The sequence below is a fragment of the Nomascus leucogenys genome, chromosome 5 (assembly GCF_006542625.1).
Source record: "Nomascus leucogenys isolate Asia chromosome 5, Asia_NLE_v1, whole genome shotgun sequence".
Classification (NCBI taxonomy): Eukaryota; Metazoa; Chordata; class Mammalia; order Primates; family Hylobatidae; genus Nomascus; species Nomascus leucogenys.
Genome location: NC_044385.1, coordinates 115,570,596 through 115,593,606, shown reverse-complemented (window position 1 = coordinate 115,593,606; position 23,011 = coordinate 115,570,596). Strand labels below are relative to the sequence as shown.

At 32.9% G+C, this 23,011-nt stretch overlaps 1 pseudogene; it reads right to left on the bottom strand.

Annotated features, from left to right (window-relative positions):
* Positions 1-17,773: 17,773 nt before the first annotated feature.
* Positions 17,774-18,858, bottom strand: LOC100590812 (annotated as a pseudogene).
* Positions 18,859-23,011: the final 4,153 nt, after the last annotated feature.

The following is a 23,011-nucleotide window of genomic DNA, read 5'->3' as shown; positions in this document are numbered from 1 at the left end:
CTTATCTACGATGCCAGCTCTGTACACTGGCAAGGTGAATGCAAACACTTTACTATTATTCAATAAGGAATGCAAATTGCACATTTTCAAGGTCTGTGTAATATGAATGAGAGGATGAGGTCTGATTAACTTTTTAATTGCTTCTACAAATTAAGTGCCTGTCTGGTACTTAGTAATTTTTTCCCTTGAATCATTTCCTCAGACTATCTGACTCAGTTGCCAGAATTGCTCTATAAAATGCAGTTTTTTTTTGTTGTTTGAATATCATAACGATTTTATAAGTATGTGACATCACTCTATATAACTATGTTTATATCATGCATGTTGATAAGCTTCTCAAATACTTAATGTGGTCTAGAACCATTTTATTTCTTTTAAATTTAATTAAACATAGGTATTAAAACTGATTTAATATAACTTTTCTTTCCTTGCTTCTATTTGCTGAATACATACCTTTGTGTTCCCTTATCAAAGGTAGTAGCTTCCTTTTTTACCTGATCACAGAATTTATACAGAACTGATCACTGACTTGATAATGGTTGGAGAAGAAAGTAATACACATGGCCTTAAATTTATTTATTTATTGATTAACTGATGGAATGTGCTACCTGAAAGGAATGAAAGCAGATAACCCAACCTAATTTTTTTTACAAAGCTGCTAATGATCAATCTCCTATAAATAGGCAAAATATATTTTAGATGAAGAGGGATTTTTAGGAAATTCATTTAGCAGGATACCCTTGGTTTAGCATTGCGTAGGCAAAGCAAACCTAGGATATAGGGATTGATGAGGTATGACTTTTGGTAGCATATTACATAAGCTATACCAAATCTACAAAGTATGGGATACAAAGTAGAGCTGTTTTACCATGTATATAGTAACTAATCTGTATCCCCTGCTAAAGGCCCATACATTGCTCAGGGCCAAAGAGCCTATGTCTGATATGTGAAGGAAGGAATCACTCTGACCTCTCCCTGTTTCTCCTTTATTTATTGAATCATTAAAATAGTGGGCAAAATCTCTGAACTGAGTCTAATTTGGCAGTCAAATTATTTTCATAATTATAAACATATTTGAATTTAAACTTAAGGACAAAAATAGGTGTCTTAGCCCCATATATTTCAAGCCACTTTCCCTTTAAAATTTTGAAAGTTGAAACAATGTGTTTGACACAAAGTCATTTATCTGGAAAAAGCGGGAAGAGAAATTCTTGATGTTAATGCACACAATTATACACACTTAAAACATTTTAAAAGCTGTCAACTTCTTGGTTCATCAACCTTAACAGCAACCCATAAAATTGTTCTTGTTTTGTACATCTTTAATTTGAAAAGAAGAGAAGCATGATGTTGTACAGCTTTGATAGCATCTGTCACTCACATCAGGGACATAAGTTTGTTTCCGTAATGTGCCTTATCTATATTGAAGTTTTTGCCATAAATCTTATTTTTTAAATAAGTAAATTCATGAAGCTTATAATCTGCACATTACGTACAATTTTAATATATAAGATGATAGCAACCTCTAACATTGATTTCACTTAATCTTTAACCTGACATATTGCAGGTTTTACAGTGGCAGTTCTCACATTGAGACTCCATCTGTTAATGGCAGGAAACGACATTACTATACTCCAGGAAGCTGCCAAAAAAGTGTAAATGACTTGATATGCCATGCACTGTGGTGTTCCACTGTACTTAAAGATGCTCTCTTTGTATTTCCCAAATACATGGTAATGGCCATCAAATACAACTGATAACAATCCCTGAAGATCAGTGTCAGTTACACATTTTAAGACATGAAGGAAACAACAATAATTTATATCTACTACTGTTGATGTATAAAAATTCCTGTAGCATCTCTCAGAGAAGTACCTAGGCATTCTGACAGAACTATTAAAAGCGTTATTTCCTATCAGTGAGCTAAGTTAAGGCTGCCAAATGCTTTCTCAAGCTCTGCAAGTCAGTGAATCCTTTAAGTCATATTACTTTGATTATATTAGTTACAGGGCATCTCATAATCTTTCCAAGTATGTCAAACTGGAATAATGTGAGCATTCAAAAGCAATTTATTTCCTGGAAAATCTTCAAAAAATGCAAAAGACACTTTTCCACAGATTAAATAGGGGAACACATCTTGACAAATAGAGTCTTTTTCCAAGTCAGATTAATAAATATTCATTTGGCACCTACTGTGTGTCAGGAAATTGCTGAGTGCTGGGTCTAAAGATACTACAAAATATGTTTTCTTCTCACAGAAAACACATCAATAATTTACTGAAAATGATACACTTACATGGAACTGGAAGGCAATCCATTTGTCATAAGGGCCGCCAGAGAGAGAGAGAGAGAAGTAACATTGTAGTTTAGGATAGTAGAAAGAACTAGAATTTTAATTGACACTGGCTTAAATAAAAGCAACCTTTAACACATATTTTTGTTGTTGTTGTTCAATGACATTGATAAAGGTCTATGATTTCTATAACTTTGTTTTCTTATCAATAAAGTGGAATGTGTTTATGCCTACCAAAGGGGGTAGGTTTATTGTGTGAATTAAATGAGATGTGCAAATACATAAAATTCAAAGGAGGAAGAAACTTAACTTTCTTTTATGGTCACAGAAACTTCACATAAAATATCACACTTAACCAAGGTATTGAATGCTATCTATGTTTTAATAGGTGGAAGACGGAAAGAGAAAACCGTATTAAAAAAAGACACAGATTTCTAAAAAAGCATACTGTCTTTGAAGAATGGCAAATACTATTCTGTTTTTGAGTACAGGAATAGATCCAACTTGTAATTATAAAACAGAATGGTAAGAATATAAGTAGAGAAAGATAGATAAAATTGTTGTTTTCTATATTGGATATTTTTTCTCTGGATGTAGTCATTATTGCTTTTTCATCCAAACATGCTGTAGAAGTTGGATTTATTTTACTAATTAAGCATTCTATTTGAAATAAGTTTAAATTAGCATCAGAAGGCAGTCCAAAGTTGGAGTATAAATTCCCTAAAAGGAGAAGGTTCTACAGTGTCGGCTTCATATAGAGACTTATACTATCTAGCATGTATCTTATAGAAAACACATTTTTAAATATATGTTGAGAAAATTATGTTAATATTTGAAATGTAATACAAGTATATATAGTAAGCATCATAAACTTAGAAAGCAATTATTAATCATGCAGTATCAATACATTATGCAAGGTTACTTTTGTTTAATTATAATCTTTATGTATTTATAGAATTTTCTCACTCTCACAAGGCAACTGTAATAGGCTACTTATATTAATTCATCTCTTTGGAAATACTGTTCACACAGAATTATCACTGAAGTATGAAATTAAGTTTGCTGATTCGAAAGTTATATAGTTTTAATTTTTGTCAATGAAGGTAAACTTCTCATAATTTTTCATGAATTTTAAACTATAATACAGTCCTGATATATTTTAAGTAAATTAAATTTACGTTTCAAAATTACTAATTTTTAAAATTAATTCAGCATAATTTACCATAATATATAAAACGTAAGAAATTTCATGAATTATTTCCTTTTTCTGCCTAGTATTAATGGCAGATCTGCTTACATTAACCCAAGGAAATATTGACGCTACTGTTTTACTCAGAGTTACAAAGAAAATTCCAAAAGACTTGCCCTCTGACTCATTCATATATTCACACATTCAGAAAGTATACAACACTCAGGGAGAATTTTTTGATCTCTACCAGTGAAAAATACTGCTTTCCTGGCTTCCAAAAAGGGTATTGTTATATTACATACATTTATTTGGTTGGCTAATTTACATATGTCCTCAACTTGAGTGTGAAAATCTTCATTCTTCTCATATTAAATAAGTCAGTTAGTGTCATGAATTTGTTTTTACGAAGCTCATGGAAGCCTGTTACCTCTGTTATGCCATTGTTGTCCACATCCATTGGGCTTCTGCTGAAATGCAGCTACTGTTTTTCACCATCTTCTGGATGTCTACAACCGAGTCCTATGGTTGCTGTCTTCTTTCCATCAACGTACTCTCCTAAACTCTTGTCTGGTTGAACCTCCCTTTTTTGGCATCTACAAGTCAGTTCAAATTTTGTTTTGGGATTCAAAAAGGCTTTTTTTTTACATTAATATTACAATTACGAAAGTTAAAATGTACAGCACGAAATAACTTCTTAACACAGAGGAGTTAACAAGTGAAATTTAAAAGACCGTAGCTCTAGGTATAAGTTAAAATTGTACCAGGCTACTAATAACAAATAAATAATAGGAATTTAAACAAAATAAACCTTTCTTTTATCTATTATAAACAACAGGGTGTTAGACAACTGTAGAATGTTGGATTATTTGTGGATATTTGTTCCAAATGTTTTCCTCTCTCCCTGGAATAGAAATTTGCATTCCTTTGTTTCTAACTTTTCAGTGCCTCGTCACTTGGACTTAACCATATGACTTGCTTTGACCAATAAAATATAAGTGGAACTTCTCCTATGCTACTTCCAAGAAAAGTCTTAAAGAAGTCTGGAAATTTTCCACAGCTCTCTACACATGTCCTCTGTCCCCAGTCAGAAGAACACATACTAGGAAGTTGTTAATTCCTTAGCTTGGATCCTGGAATGAAGACACCTGGAGTAGACTTGAAAGTCTGAAGTCCAGCTGACCCCCAGCTCAGATTAGTGAAAGTATAGTCCACCAGCCAACATGTGAACAGGAAATAAATGTTTGTTTTATGTTACTATATTCAGAATAATTGTACCAAATTTATCTCAAGTTATCAGTTCTCCAGGGATAGTATGACAGCTACCTGTTGAGACCTCAGACACTTTTATCTTTTAGGCACAGTATATTTAACTGACTTCCATCTTCAAGCAAACAGTTATTCCCCAAATGGCAATTGGAATTTGCAGGTAACATTTCTAATATATATTTTGCCAAACTTACCTACAATAGAGCCATAAAACTGTAATCTTTTTTATTATTATTATCATTATACTTTAATTTTTAGGGTACATGTGCACAATGTGCAGGTTTGTCACATATGTATCCATGTGCCATGTTGGTGTGCTGCACCCATCAACTTGTCATTTAGCATTAGATATATCTCCTGATGCTGTCCCTCCCCCCGTATGTTTATTACAGCACTATTCACAATAGCAAGGACTTGGAACCAATCCAAATGTCCAACAATGATAGACTGGATTAAGAAAATGTGGCACATATACACCATGGAATACTATGCAGCCATAAAAAAATGATGAGTTCATGTCCTTTGTAGGGACATGGATAAAACTGGAAACCATCATTCTCAGTAAACTATCGCAAGGACAAAAAACCAAACACCGCATGTTCTCACTCATGGGTGGGAATTGAACAATGAAAACTGTAATCTTTAACTAGGAACATTGCCTGTTGTAATAAAATTGTGTTTCTGTTACTAAGAAAATAATGGATATTGAACAGATATCTGGTAATCATTGCCAAACTCTGACGTAGCTGTCTATTGTAGGCTAAATTGTGTTCTCCCCAAATTTATGTGTTGACATCCTAACAGCCAGAACCTCAGAATGTGACTGTATTTGGAAATAATGTATTTAAATCGGTATACTTCAGTTAAAACGAGGTCATTAAAGTAGGTTCTGATATCCAATATGACTGGTGCCTTTATAGGAAAAGACAATTAGGATGCAGATGGGTACAGCATGATAGCCATGTGAAGACATAGGAGATACACAGCCTCTACAAGCCAAAAGAGAGGCATCAATAGAAAGTAACTCTACCAATATATTGATCTCAGACTGTTACCTTCCAGAATTGTGGTACTTTCTTATTGCAGTCTTACCAAATAAATACATGTTTTGATACCAGGAGTGAGGTACTCCTGTAACAAATACCTAAAGATGTGGAAGTGGCTTTGGAACTGGGTAACAGAACCTGGAAGAATACTGAGGTGCATGTTAGGAAAAAAAACCTACACTGCCTGGAATAAATTTTGTAGAAATACAGATATGAAAGGCAGTTCTGGTGAGTACACAGAAAAAAGAACTGAAAGCTTCTATTTTCAGAGAGAATGCATATATCAGTACATATATGAATGTTAAAGATGCTTGTGGTGAGGCCTCACACAGAAATGAAGACATGATATTGGGAAGTGGGGGAACAGTGATTCCGGTTATGAAATGGCAAAGAACTTGGCTGAGTTGTGTATGAGGGTTTTGTGCAAAATAGAACTTTTAAGTGGTAAACTAGAATAATTAGCTAAGGAGATTTCTAAACAAAGTATTGATGGTGTTTACTGGTTTCTCCTTGTTGCTTATAGCAACCTGAGTGAGGAGAGAGATAAATTGAAGAACTGTTAGGCAAAAATGAACCAGAACTTGAAGACTTGGAAAATTATCAGTCTATTTATATTGCAAAATAATACCAAAGAATTTTGAGAAAAGAACATCAAAGATATGGCTGGGCTAGAAAGATCAGCTAGAAAGATTACAGGTAAGTGACACAATAAGATATGCATATTTGATCCCTGCACCTGGTTGTTTATACAGTATTTCTAAAACTCTTGTAATTTCCTGAGTGATGGGATTGATAGAGAATCTTACGCAGATCTTCTAAGTTCCTTGAAATTTATTGGGTGACAGGAACATTTTCATTTTTATGAGGCAACTCTTGCTGGGCTGAACTCATCCTGAAGCTGGGCTCCCAGACAGCTTCAGGATGGGGGCGGGTCACCAGAAAGACCAAGTCATAATCAGAAGCTAAAAACATTTAGTCCTACCCCCACATCTTCTAGCGAGTGGGACTAGAGATTGAGTAAATGCATCATGCTCACATGAATGAAGCCTCTACACAAATTCCTAATCTATCGGATTCGGAGAGCCTCTGGGTTTGTGAACACATCCACGTGCCAGGAAGGTGGCGTACTCCAAGTACACAGGGACAAAGGTGACCCTATTAGGACCCTTCTGGACTTTGCTCCATGTACCTCTTCATCTGGCTGTACATTCATATCTTTTATAATATCCTTTATAATAAGCTTGTAAACTTGAGTAAAGTGTTTCCTGGGTTATATGAACTGTCATAGAAAATTATTGAACTATTGAACCTGAGAAGGAGATTATGGAAAACCCTGATTTGTGATACTTTTGGTGCTAGTCTTGGAAAACGAATACACTATCCCAAATTCAAACTTGCCTACTATACCCTCCTTTAATTTTTTTTATTTTTAGTTATTTTCTTATAAAATATCAGATCACTATATTATACAGATCATTTGATATCTCCTTCATGCTTTAGAATTTTTGGTTGACAGATTTATAGTGACTTTATTATCTATACACTTTGTTTAATTATTAATTTTAAATGATGTATCTTGTATTTATTGATCTGTTGACTTAAGATCAACTTAAGACCCTCAATTGACTGATTTCTTATTTACCTTCAAACTTCTTTAAGCTATCCCTTCCCTTTTCTATTGCTAAGGTTTACATAAGAAAATTCTGTTCTGTAAATATAACAGTAACTTATGATTTGTTTGAAGATTTGTTTACATAATTGAAAACTGATAATTCCATTTACAAAGCCTTAATTAAATAAATATATCTAGAAGACTAGGCCTATTTAAAAAGATACAAAAAGATTTATCACCAAAAGTCTGCTGTTAGCAGTTAAATATTAAAAACATTATGATCAGAATCACAACATTTTCTAAATTATAAGAATAAATCAAAATTACATAATGTCTATACTTTCTTTTTTATCTGAATTGTCTTTTATAGATTCTCAGACCTATGAGATTTATTAATTGTGTTTATTTTTTCATGTTGACAGAATAATTTGCTCATCTCTCATTCATACTACTATCCAGATTCCTAACTGGGCTTCAGAAAATTTACTGATTTACAGAAAAATTATTCTCAGAACCTTGTGAACTTTTGTTCAATGTAAACAGTCATTTTCTAGGAGAGGTGCACAGCTTTTATGATAGTGCTTTTCTTCTTTATACTCTGAAGTAGAATACATTTTGGATGGCATATTTTCTTCTTCTTGTTTCTTTTCTCTTCCAGAATGCATTCTCTTTGGACTTTTTCATTAAGCAACATTGTGAAAGAAGTACAATTTCTGAGTCTTAGTATATCTGAAAATATTTCTTTTATCCTCTTGGTGGACATTTGATAGAATATCAAATTTTAGATCTAGAATTTCTTTTGCTTACAATTCTGAAACTATTATTTTATTCTCTTTTGCCAAATAATGTTGTTGATGTGGAATTAGATGTAATACAACCTTCATTCTTTTTATGGTAGCATGCATAATGTTGGTATGTGTTTTACTTTTGAAACTTCACTAGAATGCATGTTGAGCAGACTGCCTGTCTGATTGCTGGATCTCCCCCTTCCTAGAACTGCGAATTTAATCCAATCATTTTGCTCTCTCTAAAATTAGTTGACAGTACTTTAAATTTGTCAAAAATTGCTATATAGCCATAACTTTGTCCTCTTTTCACTGAGCAATTTTGTCCCATTGAAAGAATACACTTCATTCCACACACTTAGATGGACTTTCACTGTGAGGCATCTTAAAGCTTTTGGATAGCAAGTATATTGATCATCCTTTTAATTTGATTCTCCACACAAGGATGGGCTTCAATCTGCTTTTATTGATCAAGGTTTTTCTTAGTTTTGGTTTCAAATAGTTGGGAATAAGAAAGATGCCTCCTGCAACGCTTAAAGTTCAAAAAAGTTGGATTCTTTCATTTCTTTATTGCAAAGTGATGAATTCTTTTTCTGAATTCATCTCCTCTCTGTAGTGCCTTGACAAATAGAGCACATTGTGATAAAAATGTTTTGTGAAACTTATCATTGTATACTTCTCCCCAAATATCTTGGCAAACCAATTCTGTAACAAATTACTGTTCTCACCTCCCAACTCCCAACCTCTGTAGCTGAAGTAGGCAGAATAGCTTGGAGGCTGGTGTTGTAGACTGCAGTGCCTGTGAGTCACACTGTGTGAGTGGAAACCTGTCTCCAACACTTACCAGCTGTACAATTTCAGGCTGATATTGCCTGCTTTCTTCGTGTCTCCTTTCATTCACCTGGGAATAATGACAGTTTCTTTCTCATTGGGCTGTTATTAGGAAACTAATCAATCAATCAATTGATCTACTGATACATAGATGAATCAGAACATTAGCTAGAATTTTCTAAGAGCAACTGCAAAGGTAATAGTAGTTATAATTACTATTTAATTAATTGTCAATAGCAACAGGACAGTGAGGTAGGGAAGTGCCTGGGTGCTAAAACCTGATGCAATATGTAGAAGAGAAGTAATTCACACTTTTTTCCTTTAATTTTAAGCTGTTTGGGGCAATTTCAAGGCAAATGGAAGGAGCAATTAACCTGCCACCATGAACTCAGGCACCTAAGTATGGTAGATAAAAAGTAACATTTTTAAAAATGTTTTTTTAAATTAGTTAACAAATAGTTGATCTAATACCTTATCTAAAATTTTCCATAGGTAGTGGATATATATTTTCTTAATCAACCAACATCACTTTCTCTATTTGTGATAGCAGAACCTCAGTTTCCCATAGAAAACCCATTTTTTAATGGGTTGGAGAAGGGCCTTAAGCTATTTCTTTCTATTATAACAAAAGCAGTAAGTGAGGCTGATTCCTCGGACCTAGAAACCAAAGAATTCCATCTCCCTGGCCTCAGTGACTCGTTAGTTTGCTTGCAAAATAAAATCTTTCGCACCACCATGGCATCCATGCATAAAATGAGGATGACGTCTCAATACATATTTTTGAAATCTGGATTATTAATTTATTTCTGGCCATTACAAGATGCTAATGCACTCTTTGAGGTTTTAATAATAGGTTGTTGACTTTTTTAGCTTCAAGAAATTGATATAACTGCTTAGCAAAAGGCATTCAAAGCTCTATAGAATCATAAGTATCTACTATTAATTTTGTTTTTAATTCTACTTATTTATTAATGTGTTTTATCATTTATATATTATCAACTTTAAAACCATTATTTTCCATGTATTCTAAAGTTTCTGTTTATTTAATCACAGTTATATTGATAAAGATTTTCATATGATTGGCCCTATTAATATGACTAATCATTGACAGAAGCCAAAATTAGAACCCAGGTTTATGAGACATAAAACAATTTACTATTTACAATCATTCTGTTTTTACTTTATATTCAACTGTTACCAGTGTCTGCTATATACTACCTGAATTAATAATTTGCACAAGGCCAATAAGCTGAAGTGTAGAAAAGTTTCATGATAATGCATCTGGGAAATGTCAAACTTTCTACTTAAAAATTAGTAATCTCTCAAAGAATCAAAAAGAAAACATATACTCTTTACCTTGGATAACAATATTCTGAGAATTGTAATATACTTTACTGATGAGGAAATATTAGACATTAAAGTACAGGAAAATAAGGTAAAAATAAACAATGAACTATGGAAAAATACTATGATAATCAAATGAAGATCTGTGATCAAAAATTTCTTTAGCATTAAAAGTGCACAATTGGCTGGAATAGATATTACTTGTGTGACATGTTATAGACAAGTCTGAGAAGTAAATCATTTCTTTCTTGTAATAGGAAAAAATTAAATTATTCTAAAGAATAATTGTTTTTTTCTGTGTATATTCTCCATCTTTAGCAGTGAATTTTTCTATTGATTATAATGAAAATGTTTTCAGTTAAAAATAAATGCTGTGCTAAAATAATAATTAACACTTATTGGGTATTTCATTATGCTAGACATTGTTCTAATTATTTTGCACACTTGTACTCATTCAGTCTTCAAATTACCGGTAATAATTACTCCAATTACAAATGATAATTTCAAAATTGCAGATGGTAAAATGAGGCAGAAAACATAAGTAATTTACCCCATCTTAGAAATGGTAAATATCTGAGCTATGATTGGAAGCCAGGCAGGGCATGTCTGACACTAGATGCTTAACCACTATTCTATACTACCATGTTATAAATAATTAAGTTAAAAAAAATTTTTCATATTTTTTTCTGTTGCGTTGAGAAAGTTGACCTAGATGTCTTGACAGCAACATGCAGAGAAAAATGACTATAGATAAAAATAGCATTTAACTATGTCTCTAAGACTCCCATAAAATTTTCAATGCATTTCAAATCGTGGTAGAGAAATTATAATTAAATACTGAAGATTCAACTATTTTTTTTTAAATTCTAAAACTAAAGACATAAAGCAATGTTTAAAATGTTACTCACTTTAAATTTAATCATCATGTGAAGAAATAGCTAATCTCAAGCCTGCTTCATTAGATCAGCTCTGCCAGGAAAATACTAAGAAACTGTCCATATGGCATTGGACCATGAGATTCAGTTACATTTTTTTTATCCTAAGAAGACTGGTCTCACACAGCCTCACTTTTTTCCTGCCTCCATTACATTCTTCATGTAAACTGTGTATTAACTTTTAGTTTTTCTACTGTTAAAAGGAAATCTAGATTTAAATATTTAGAAAAAAATTTAAAGACATCAGCTTCCGGTTCAAAATTCAATAAACTAAATAACTTATTTTTATGCAAAGACTTATTATAAATTAGGAACTAACAAAAGAAGGGCCAAGGTTTTATCAAAATTTGAAAAAATTATAATGATGAATTTGTGTAGCTCTTTACAATTTACAGAACACTTTATCATAAATCGTCTCATTTTATTTAATCATTACAACAACTTTATAGAGACCATCCAAGCATATTTCAAAAATGACAATGGTCTTCATAAAATGTCAAATAATAGAAAATCAAACTCAGTAAAACCTAGGAGAGTCCTGATCCGAAGCAGAATTAGGAAAATGTGGGTTTTTATAGTCAGGTGCCAACTTTACCAAAATGAATCTTTTAATTTTGTAAATTTATATTTTTAATGTCCTCCATATTTTTTCCTCTCGTAGTTACCATGGTGCTACAACTGGCTGAACGTGCTGTTACTATGGAAACAACAGTGTATTTCTCTGCAACTCATACATTTTGGTACATTCTTCAGATCTTTTCCTCACATGTACATTTATTTTCATATGACAAATACGTAATTAAAAGTTCTATAGTTCTTGAGCAAATAGGGCAATTTAGACAATATTTTCATACTTACAGAACAATTGAAAATTAATGAAAGAATATGCACAATATTGTACATTTTTACTCATCTTGGTATTCAACCAAAAATTATCAGCTTACTTTTTGCATGTGTTCTTTATAGAAATAACTTGTTTATTTAAAATATTTTATGAAAAATTATCACATATTTTCTTGGTGCTTCGCAAACAAAATCAACAAAAATATATTTACTGGCAACACAAAAAGGAAAATATATTGAAATAACTCTGATGATGCCTACTAGTTAAAAGGAATAAAATATTTTTGTCACTGAGTCAACTCCAGTAAGAGAAAATAAAATTATTCTAAGGAATCATATATTTATTTTTTTCTTTGTGTATTCTTCATCTTTATCAGTGCATTTTTCTATTGATTGTAATGAAAATAGTTGCAATTAAAAATAAATGTTGCCCTAAAAATAATAACTAACACTTACTGGGTATTTTTTTGTAATATAAGAAAGCTAATAAAAAATAATTTTACATATATTTTTCACATATCAGATTTAGTGAAGAAAATTCCTGTAAATATTCATATATTACCATTGTAGGCATTACCCTTTTAATTATACTACTTCTGGATTTATATACTTTCCACTACCCTCCATACATACACTGAAAGACATTCTGACTACTAAATCATAATTCATTACAACTTCCAGAGAAATTATAATTAGGACTGTCACAAAACATATTTTTAACTGAAAATGCAAACTCAAGATCTGCAATGAAGCCCATTGTTGCACAAAATTATCTTTCTACTGATGCTTATTTTGTGTAGCAGGCTATCATCAGTTTAGAAATATTTACAAGTATTTACTTGTCTGTAGATGGCATGATGTTCTAGTCTTTCATAATCTAAAACACGTGTTTAATATACATTTTACATTTACCAGACCAGCATGTGAAACACAATTTTGAAGTTTATACATTCCTGCTACCTAAAATCGACTTGACACTTTATTTCAAAGAATTATACATGTAAGGACAAGTGTAAATTGATGCTCCTTCTGTATCTAATTTATCCTTTTATAAGAATTGCACATTAAAGAAATATGCATTTCCTTAAAATTAAATATAGGTTATTGAATACGTTTAAAATGTTAGAGAAAGACTGCATTATAAACAAATGTAGCATTTAAAAATATATTTTGTAGTCAGGCATGCACTGAAGTGACGATTTAATCCTTATTTTGATACAATTAGGAAATATTTTTGCATGTGAGGATGCTCTTTATGGAGGGTAAATATTTGGAGTTTGTCATCTCGCGCCAAGAAGATAAAAGAAATGGACGCACACAAGGAGTGAGTTTAGGAGAGGAGGTTTAATAGGCAAAAGAAAGAGAAAGGAGAACAGCTCTTCCTCAGAAGACAGAGGGGCCCACGAAAGGGAAATCTGGCCCACTGCAGAGTGCACCAGATTTTATAGGTATGCTTGAGGAGGCAGATTCTGATTTACTTAAGGCCCACAGATTGGTTGGACCAGGTGTGACATAATAATCTTGCATAATCTTATTATGCAAAATGACTTTCCAGTTGGCTGGCACCATGTTGTCAGCATCTTATTGTACACGTGGCCGGCAAAGAAAAGGGAAGACGGAGCCACCATTTTGAATATGCCTCGTCCCAGGTAGCCTTTTCCTGTTGGCACCACTGCCGGCATTCGCCCATGCAAACTTCCAGCTTGCTTGTCTGTGTCTGCAGCTCGATTTTACTGGCTGCTCTTAGAAAATAAAATGATTTGGGGGCCGCTTTTCATTAAAAGGAAAACCTTACCAAGAACTTCCTTACCCTATCTGCCTAAATAATTTCTTCTTAACTTCTATATCATTACTTAACATTATTCACCAGTTATTTTTTTAAAACATCTTGGGCAAAGATGTAATAAATTTATTGAAAAATGTTATGTTAATGCTCCCTTTTTTCATGTTTTGCTCTCTGCATAGTTTGTAAATAAAATGGCCTCTAAAATACTATATTTAAATAACAGCAACTATATTAGATTAATTATTGTAATAAATGCTTCCCTGATTAATATATTTTTTCTCAAATTTTTTATTTAATAAAGACAAATCAAAGGAATTATTTAACAATTTTTGCACAACTATGCTTAACTGACAAAGATGATTTGTTTAAAAGGATCTTAAGGGTAGCAAAGATATATGCTAAGAGGGTAACACCAGGAAAAAAGACAAATACATTCTACCACAAGAAAATGCTTCAAGACCAAAAATATTAATTCAATAAGAAAATATTTCATATATCTTTTATGAGAGAGACTATTAATTAACTCCCTTGTGTAATCCAGTTACGTGGCATATATTCCTTTTTCTAGTTTATCATGCAAAAGTTTGGAAAGATTTTCTCTAAACAGAGCAAGTCAGTGCTAATGGTTTCAAGTCAGGGCTGGCAGTCAGCCTGGAAGAGCATGCTCAGAAGGCCGTTTACACTTACCTGACCCCTGCCTGGTACTCTCCCCTGCTCCAAAAGGGTTCGGTTAATTTCTATTACTAAAGAATTATCTCTTATACTTACTTAATAGACATATGAATTACTACAAATATACCTATAAATTAACAGGATTTCATTCAATGTGGAGGTCAGCAGCTGGAACCTAACGACACCCTGGAGGTCTGTTGGTTACTGTTTTTAGGAAACAGAAAAAAACCTGCCTCATTCCAGGTAATACATAAAAATAACACTTTAACAGAAAGTGTTCATCCTGCCTGTATGCTTCCCCTAAAATGCCGTGTGAGCAACACAGAATTAAATAAAATTAGGACATAGGAATTAACAAGTACACCCAAAACAGACAAGAAGTTTAAGTAAGGACTGCTTCCTGTAATCCTATCCATATCGTTTCGTGGATAATTTTCAGAACATAAAAATACAATAAATAATGGAAATACCGGGATTCATTTATTACTTTTTGCTTTACAATCAAAGACACCAATAATATTTCTATTTACTTCTTATAAAAGATTATCAATTTACTTTTAAAACAAACAAAAAACATAAAAAAATTCCAAATCAGTTCCTACAGACAGCACAAAAAAGGGGGAAAAGGAAATTATTTTCCCTGCTTTCAAGCTTTATTACACAGGTTCAAAAATGATTATTTTATGCCATCCTTAAGTCAAAGGACATACTGGCATGCTTCTCTGCACTGAGTCTTAGGACATGTTAATGTTGCCAAATCAAATTTAAATATAGTCCCAGTGACATCACAATTTACAAATGCATATGCCAGGATTAAGGGTGAATAGGGGGAAAAACTCCGAATGTTTTAGAATGCAGTTTAATCAAATGAGTTAAATGAAATAAGAAACATTTAATTTAGTAGGCTATCCTGTTAAATAATGAGTTTGTGTAGAAAACGTAATCAAACAGAACTAAAAATCATGTCTAGTAAATGACACAAATGATTTCTCAAATGTTCAAGTTTGACTTAAGTTCAAAGTCTAGTTGGTGGGGATTAATGATCTATATACTCTTTATACTAATTTTAGAACTTTAAATTCCAGAAAGACAAACTAATTTATTCATTAGTTTACTTTTGACAACAGAATTCTAAACACACAGAATTAATGCAGTGGCCTCAGCACCCTCCCAGTTAACATTTCTTTAAGGTAAATTACAAGAACAATAAGACATTTCAGAAGACATACACTCACTATGTACTTCATAGGCCTGCCCAAGCTGTCCCCAACTCTTTTGCAAGACACAAAGACGATTCACCTGATTCTAAGTCTATTCGGCAGAAATACAAAAATCATGCAAATGTTAGCATGTTTTCAACACATTATGGAAATACATTTGGAGAGATGGAGAACTTGATGTATATTATGTGGATCACTTTAAATCAAAGGCCTCATTATTTATTCAATTTTCAGACATTGCCATGGTATCTTATACCTTTATATAAGGTAGGTCCAAGGCCAGAGACTTTAGTATCATTCCAAAGAATATAGAGATATTTATATACATATTTCTTTTAAAATAATATTTAAGAGTTTTACTACAGAAAGTCCTGCTTCAGCATGGAAGCATTTTTCCTTTTCAAGATTATACACCTGCATAAAAGTAGGTGATGTCCTCCACATTTAGTTTTTTCACAATAGCAAAATAGACTTCTTATACATTGCATTTAAATTGACAAGAAATTTAAGATGTAAAGTTCCATGTAACTTTTTGTATTGTGAACTGTTCTCTTTAAACATACTCCAGATACATTGCTGATTATTTAATACAGTACAACTTGATCAACTTAATTAGAAGTGTTATGATGAACAAACTGTTAAACCAAATGTATGTTAAAACAGTAGGCAGAGTTAACTATTTTGATTAAAAGGGAATTTTAATGTATCCTCAAAATATACATCAATGTTCTTGCTATTACTTGTTTCTATAATGCATTTCTTTCTAAACCTAAAACCACATGCATAAAAAATAAATATCTTCAAACTCATTCAACAATTTGCTACTTTAGGTGGTATGTAAATAAAGTATTTTATTTAATTTCATAAACATTATCTTACACATTATTTTATTTTTTCTTGAAGGAATTCATCTTTCAAGGTCAAAATTAGTATGTGTTTACACATGAGAACATTTTCTTAATGTTATTACTACCTACAAATACATTCTTCCATAATAATACACTTTCAGTTTTCATCAGAAAGATAGCACAAGCCTTTTTAAAGTCCTATGAATAAAATCTATACAGGGAGGGAGAACACAAGTATGGTGAATGCTCCCACTTCCAACAAAGTCTTAAGAAATCCTCCTGCTTCAAAACATAAACACAATTTCACAGGATTTTTATTTGATCATAATGTGGGCAAGAAAACTGTATTTCTATTCTTTTTGATAGTAACAGTTTCACTGAATTTGTTTTCACTTTCCATCAACAAAACACGTAGCATATGTTGTTGATGTGGATTCTCAAACCCATTCAGATCCAGTACGGTCATTAGAATAACATAGCATTCTGATTTTAAAAGCAGCTGATTGCTTATAGAAAAATGATATGCATCAGATGTTTAATCAGAAAAGAAAAATAAGAATATGTCTTTCATGTTTGATATCATTTAACTTACAGGACGATGTGAAAAGTTTGGTTATAATTTTAACAAAATTAAAACCCACTTCAACTAATGAAAAAAATCAAACACTGAAGAATCAAATATCTACCAACTTAGCTAGTATTACTGTCCAAATAAATATCTTCCATTGCACTGAACATTAGAATTAGAAATTCACTATGTGTTAAGGCATATTTTAATTATGTTCCAGAATTGCAGTTAAACTGATCAGTGTTCCTATTTCCCCACTCTTGCCTTCATCCCACCCCTTTCTTCCAGGGCTCAAAATATTAAGTCATAGTTTTGGTAGCTATTGTAGATTAGAGCTGGCATAACACAGTGTGTTCACTAGGTTTTATGAGCATGAACATTAAAATGTTACATAAAATGTACCATAATTTACTTTACACTCCAATCTAAGATGGTTTAATGTCTTGACAAAAGGTGAAAGGACTTAAGTACATTTTACGTTTTGTGCATTTAGACCACCATATGCATAGATGTTCAAATGCTGAGTTCTTTGTCTTCAGTATCTCATAGTGCTGGATGCTTGAAACTATGACAGAAACTTGTAACACAGACTAACCACAAAGTATCAGATGTTTCTTGCCATTTGTGGTCTTGCAATAAAAATGTGCCAGATGAGGATCACAAGGATAGTATTAAAATCATAAGGTATATTCTGCAACTTGTTCAGATGTTTTCTGGCTGTAGGGAGGCCAGACATTTCTTAATTAAATATGTACTTCTTAGTTCCCATGCAGTAGTTCTCTATATATTCTGCCCAATGTAACTGCCGTACATCAATATTTGAAAGTCTTTTTATCTTCAAGGTTTAGTTGATTCATTAACATATTGACATTTTCAGTATTCCAAACCCAAGAATTACTTGTGAAATACTCAAGTAACATCACAGCTTTGTGAAGATGAGTTATTGCTTTCATCATCCATGGGCTTCTTCCAGTCATTCTGAGGTAGATATCATCCAGGAATCCCGAGGCCTTATGGCTTACAGCAATCCAGTAATGATACAAAAGGTGATTGGAGGTTAGATTTACATTGGACCATCTGAAGGCCTGTTCGAGAGGATTCCTCTTGAAAGTGGAAATTACATGGTGTTCAACTTCACCCCAGTGGAAAGGATTAGTGTTATCTGTTGTACAATTATATGACATGAGGTTTCTTGGTCTATTAACTCCAGAATGCCAGGCTGCCACAAGACTCTTGTTGACAACTACATCGACAGGAACAAGATCTGCAAGGGCATTATTGGAGACATGCATTGTTCGAAGAATCCCTTTCCCTGCCACAATAAAGAGACCACTTGGTCCATTAAAGTTATCAATCCATCCTGGAAAGTTCTTTCCAACTGGCACCAACAACAGATGGCCTTACAATCCCCACATTTAGCTTTGCTCCTTCTTGTTGTACAACATATTCTGCCAATGCTTTTGTGTATATGTATGTGTTAGGCCTGTCTCCTATCAACTTTGGCATGATATCATTTACTCGGCCATAATCCATTCATTCTAAAGAATCAATCAGCTTCTTGGGATCCACAGGTGGTAGATAGACAGAGTAAGACTCCGTCTCAAAAAAAAATTTAAGCATTTACCAACACTTTTTCACCCTAAATCTCTATCAGGTCAAATTTCACATACTAAGTATTAGCAGTTCATTCTCTGGGAAACAGGTATCTGGATAATATAACTTTAATCTCTGGAATTTGTTGGACAGTTTAGTAGCATAAACACAATCTCACTTAGTTTTAGCACAGTCATGTCAGGGCTTTTGCAGAATATATATGGTAAATGCAGTCCCAGTCAGGGTGGCAATCCTTTCTCAAGCTCAAACACTATGTGATTGAAGAGAATTTCTGATTTCAGATCCATTTAGTCCATACCATTTCTACTGAGCTAGGCATGGAGGAATCCCCTAGTTAGCTCACAGTGTGTATTCATCTAACTGTTTACAACACAGACAACTGTCTGGCTGTTTTTCATAGTTTATTGGGGACTCACAGCAACGGAGATGCATTCTTAAGCTGTTCTGCTCATACCACAGAGCATACCCTCACACTGTCTTTTAGTGAGTCTCCTACCCTGTGGCAGCACAAGTCTCACTAACATCATGGTCCAGGCCCATATCAGTACTTGATTCTATTGCCTTTCTCCAGTGATTCCTTTTCTAGCCTGGCAGAAAAGAAGTGGGAAAAAAATGTAAAAAGGACAGACATGGTATTCCTAATAATGCATTTTTTTCCTATTCTGTTTCTCGGTCTCTTTTTCTCTCTTACATTTTTTCTTCCTTCCTTCCTTTTTCCTTTATCCCTCATTACATTCCTCCCTCTCATTCTATATTTCTTAATTAATATAATTGGTTTCCACAGCCCAGTTATTGTGAATAATGCTACAATCAAAATGGGAATACAGAGATCTCCTGGACATACTGATTTCATTCCCTTCCGATATATACTCAGTAGTGGGATAGCTAGCTGGTATGGTAGTTCTATTTTTAATTTTTTGATGACTCTTCATACTGTTTTCCATAATGGCTGTACTGATTTACATTCACACAAATTGTGTACCAGAGTTCCCTTTTCTCTACATACTACAACAAGTATTGGTGAGAACCAATACTTGTTTTCTTTCATCTTTTTGATAATAGCTGTTCTAAGGGGTGTTAGGTAAAAAACAAACACATGTATGTTATTTGTATGTCTTCTTTTGGGAAATTTCAATTCTAATCCTTTGCCCATTAAAAAAAGTAAGTTTATTGGTATTCTTGGTTTTGTTTTTTATATTTCCTTTTTGATTAATAACCCCATAACGGATGTATAGTTTGAAAATAGTTTCTCTTTATTTTGTAGATTGTCTCTTTAATTTATTGTTTCTTTCACTTTGCAAAAGCTTTATTTGTTTGTTGTAATCCCATTTGTCCACTCTTGCTTTTGTTGCTTGTGCTTTGGGGATTATATACAAAAAAAATCATTGCCCATGCAAGTGTCATGGCTTTTCCCCTATGTTTTCTTTTAGCAGTTTTTCAATTTAGGGTCTTAAGCTTAAGCTTTAACCCCAGCCCTCCTTTTTGAAGCCATTGATTTTTTTTTTGGATAAATTAGGTTATTTGCCATATAAAAGTGTCCTACACTATGAATATGGCCACTTGCTTCATCATAGTTTTGTTTAAGTGTCTATGCTAACAGTTTAAAGTAGTAGTTAGATCTAGAGTTTGGGGTACATTTAGACTTTATGTGCAAGGAAAAATACTTAGAGGTAGCACTGAGGTACTTCTTCTCGTATTGCATCATAAGTTACATACAATCTAATTGCTCCACATTTCATAATTTAAAACTGATCAGTGGCTTAAGAGATGCTAGACTAATTTATGCATTATGCAATGCCCTATTGGTTTTCTGCCTCATAATTTTTGATTTTTACTTTTTTATATTTATATATTTAATAAAATTTGTATATATTTAAGGTGTACAACATGATGTTTTGATATGTACATACACACACACACACCGTGAAATCATTACTAAACTGAAGCAAACAAACATATCTACCTCCTCACATAATTATTGTTAATTTTTTTGGTGAGAGCATTTGAAGTCTACTCTCTTTGCAAATTTCCAGTATATGTTACAGTATTATTAACTGTATTCATCATGCTATGCATTCAGTCTCTAGACCTCTTTACTCTATATAACCACAGTGTTGTACCCGTTGACCATCTCTCTACTTCCTCTCACATTCCTGCCCTTGGCAACCACTTTTCTACTCTCTGCTTCCATGTATTTGACTTTTTTGGATTCAACACATAAATAAATCCAAGCAGTATTTTTTATTTCTGTGTTTGGCTTTCCTGCTGCTTCTAAAGCTCTCTCTGTCTGTGCAAACGTCCAATTCTGCATTTTATTCTGTCATAGGACTGGTAGGATACCCTGGAGGAAAAATATAGGCAAACTCACATTGAGTTTCATGTTTCTTTGAAACTAGTCTTTTTCTTTAATCTCCCTATTACTATTTACTTCTAAGTCCTCCAGCAGTACCTCCATGCATTCTTCCAGGTAATTTTTGTGGCATTACTTGGAAGCGGTAGAGAGAAGTGGTTGTATTTCCTCTCACTCAAACGGGAATCCCTATATTTTCTATTGAAAGGCCTAGTTAGAGACTAAGGCTTTGATGGGCATTCATGTTACCCATTTTCCAAATTAGCACTGCCATTTTAAAAGTTTTCTTTCTAAGCCACCTGAAAGTAATTTGTACATATCCTGATACTTCACCATTATTATTTTAGCAAATATCTCCTTAGAGACATTCTTTTACTACCCATACTACAATTATCACACTCAATAATTAATATTGAAAGTAATACATCATTCACAGTCGAATTCCACATTCATATCTCTAACAAACCAACCATACTAATTCCATAATTTAAAAATAATTTCCTAATATATTTTTTTATAAATTCATTTTATATGCTTATTTATTCAAATGAAGATCCAAACAAAATCCATATGCTGCAATTACACTGAAATAGTTCTTAAAACTATTTTAACATACTAGTTGTCTCCTGTATATGTTTGTTCTTTCAGTTGTTTTATTGGGAAAAAAATTAATTATTTGCCATTTAAACTTTTCCATGCTATGAGACTTGCTCATTGCATTCCTGAGTTGTCTGCTAACATCTGTCCCCCTGTATTTCCTATCAATAACATTTAAATGTTTAATTCGATTCAGGTTTAATTGTTTGGCATAAACATTTCTTAGGTTGTGTTGTATACTTCCTGATATCTGTTTTTCTTTTTGAAATGTTAGCAGTTATTGATGATTGTAGCTTTAATTCATTATATTACTGGGGATGGCCCAAATGTGATACTCCAACTCTGTTCTTCTATTTTCAGATAGTAGCTATAATAGTTTTATGAAAATTAACTTTCCTTCATAAACTGGTTATCACCAAGTTCAGTGTGTATAGAAAAGGCAAGAAAAATGTTTACACACATCTCTTTACTTAGAGGAGTTTTTAATATGATGAGTTTATCTACAAAGCTTTCTTCAACGATGATGTTTGAATAACATTAATAACCATGATTTGTTTTTGGTATAATAACATTATGAACTCATAAATATAAATATAATTGATGTGTTTTAATTCAAAAGGCAAAGTAATCTAATAAAAGAGACATCAGGTCCCTTCAAGTCAAGAAGAAAATAGTCTAAAGTTGAGTCAAGCTGAGGGGAACCTTACAGCCATCTTGGTCAGAACCATGTGAAAGTCCTAAGCCCTGTGTAATTAAGGAAACTGTGTCTTGTTGGTCTGTCCCCAGTTGTGGTTGTCTTTCTTCATTCATTTATTCTGCTGATCCTCTCTGTGTACTCTATGAGAATCCTAACAGAGATTAATAGACTTCCTCCTGCCAGTGTCTTGTTTCAGAGAACTTACTGCTTTCTGAAACCCCATTTTCTCCTCTCTGTTGCAGTTACTTGGACTTTATTATAAGCATGAATGTTTTCTAGATGGTGTTACAGCAGGTTGCTTCTTCCAAAATTACACTGTTGCCATTTATTGATTACCGTAGATGTGACCTCTCTCCTCTGTGACTGTGATGCTGTAGCTCTGCTCTGTGCTGATCTAAACTGAAGGCTCTGTATTCTGGTCAACTACCGCCGTATTCCTGAGCTGAACTAAACGTGTTCTGCCCCTTCTGCTGTGGAGGCTTTTATCTTCTTCTTCTACAAAAAGTGAATTCCAG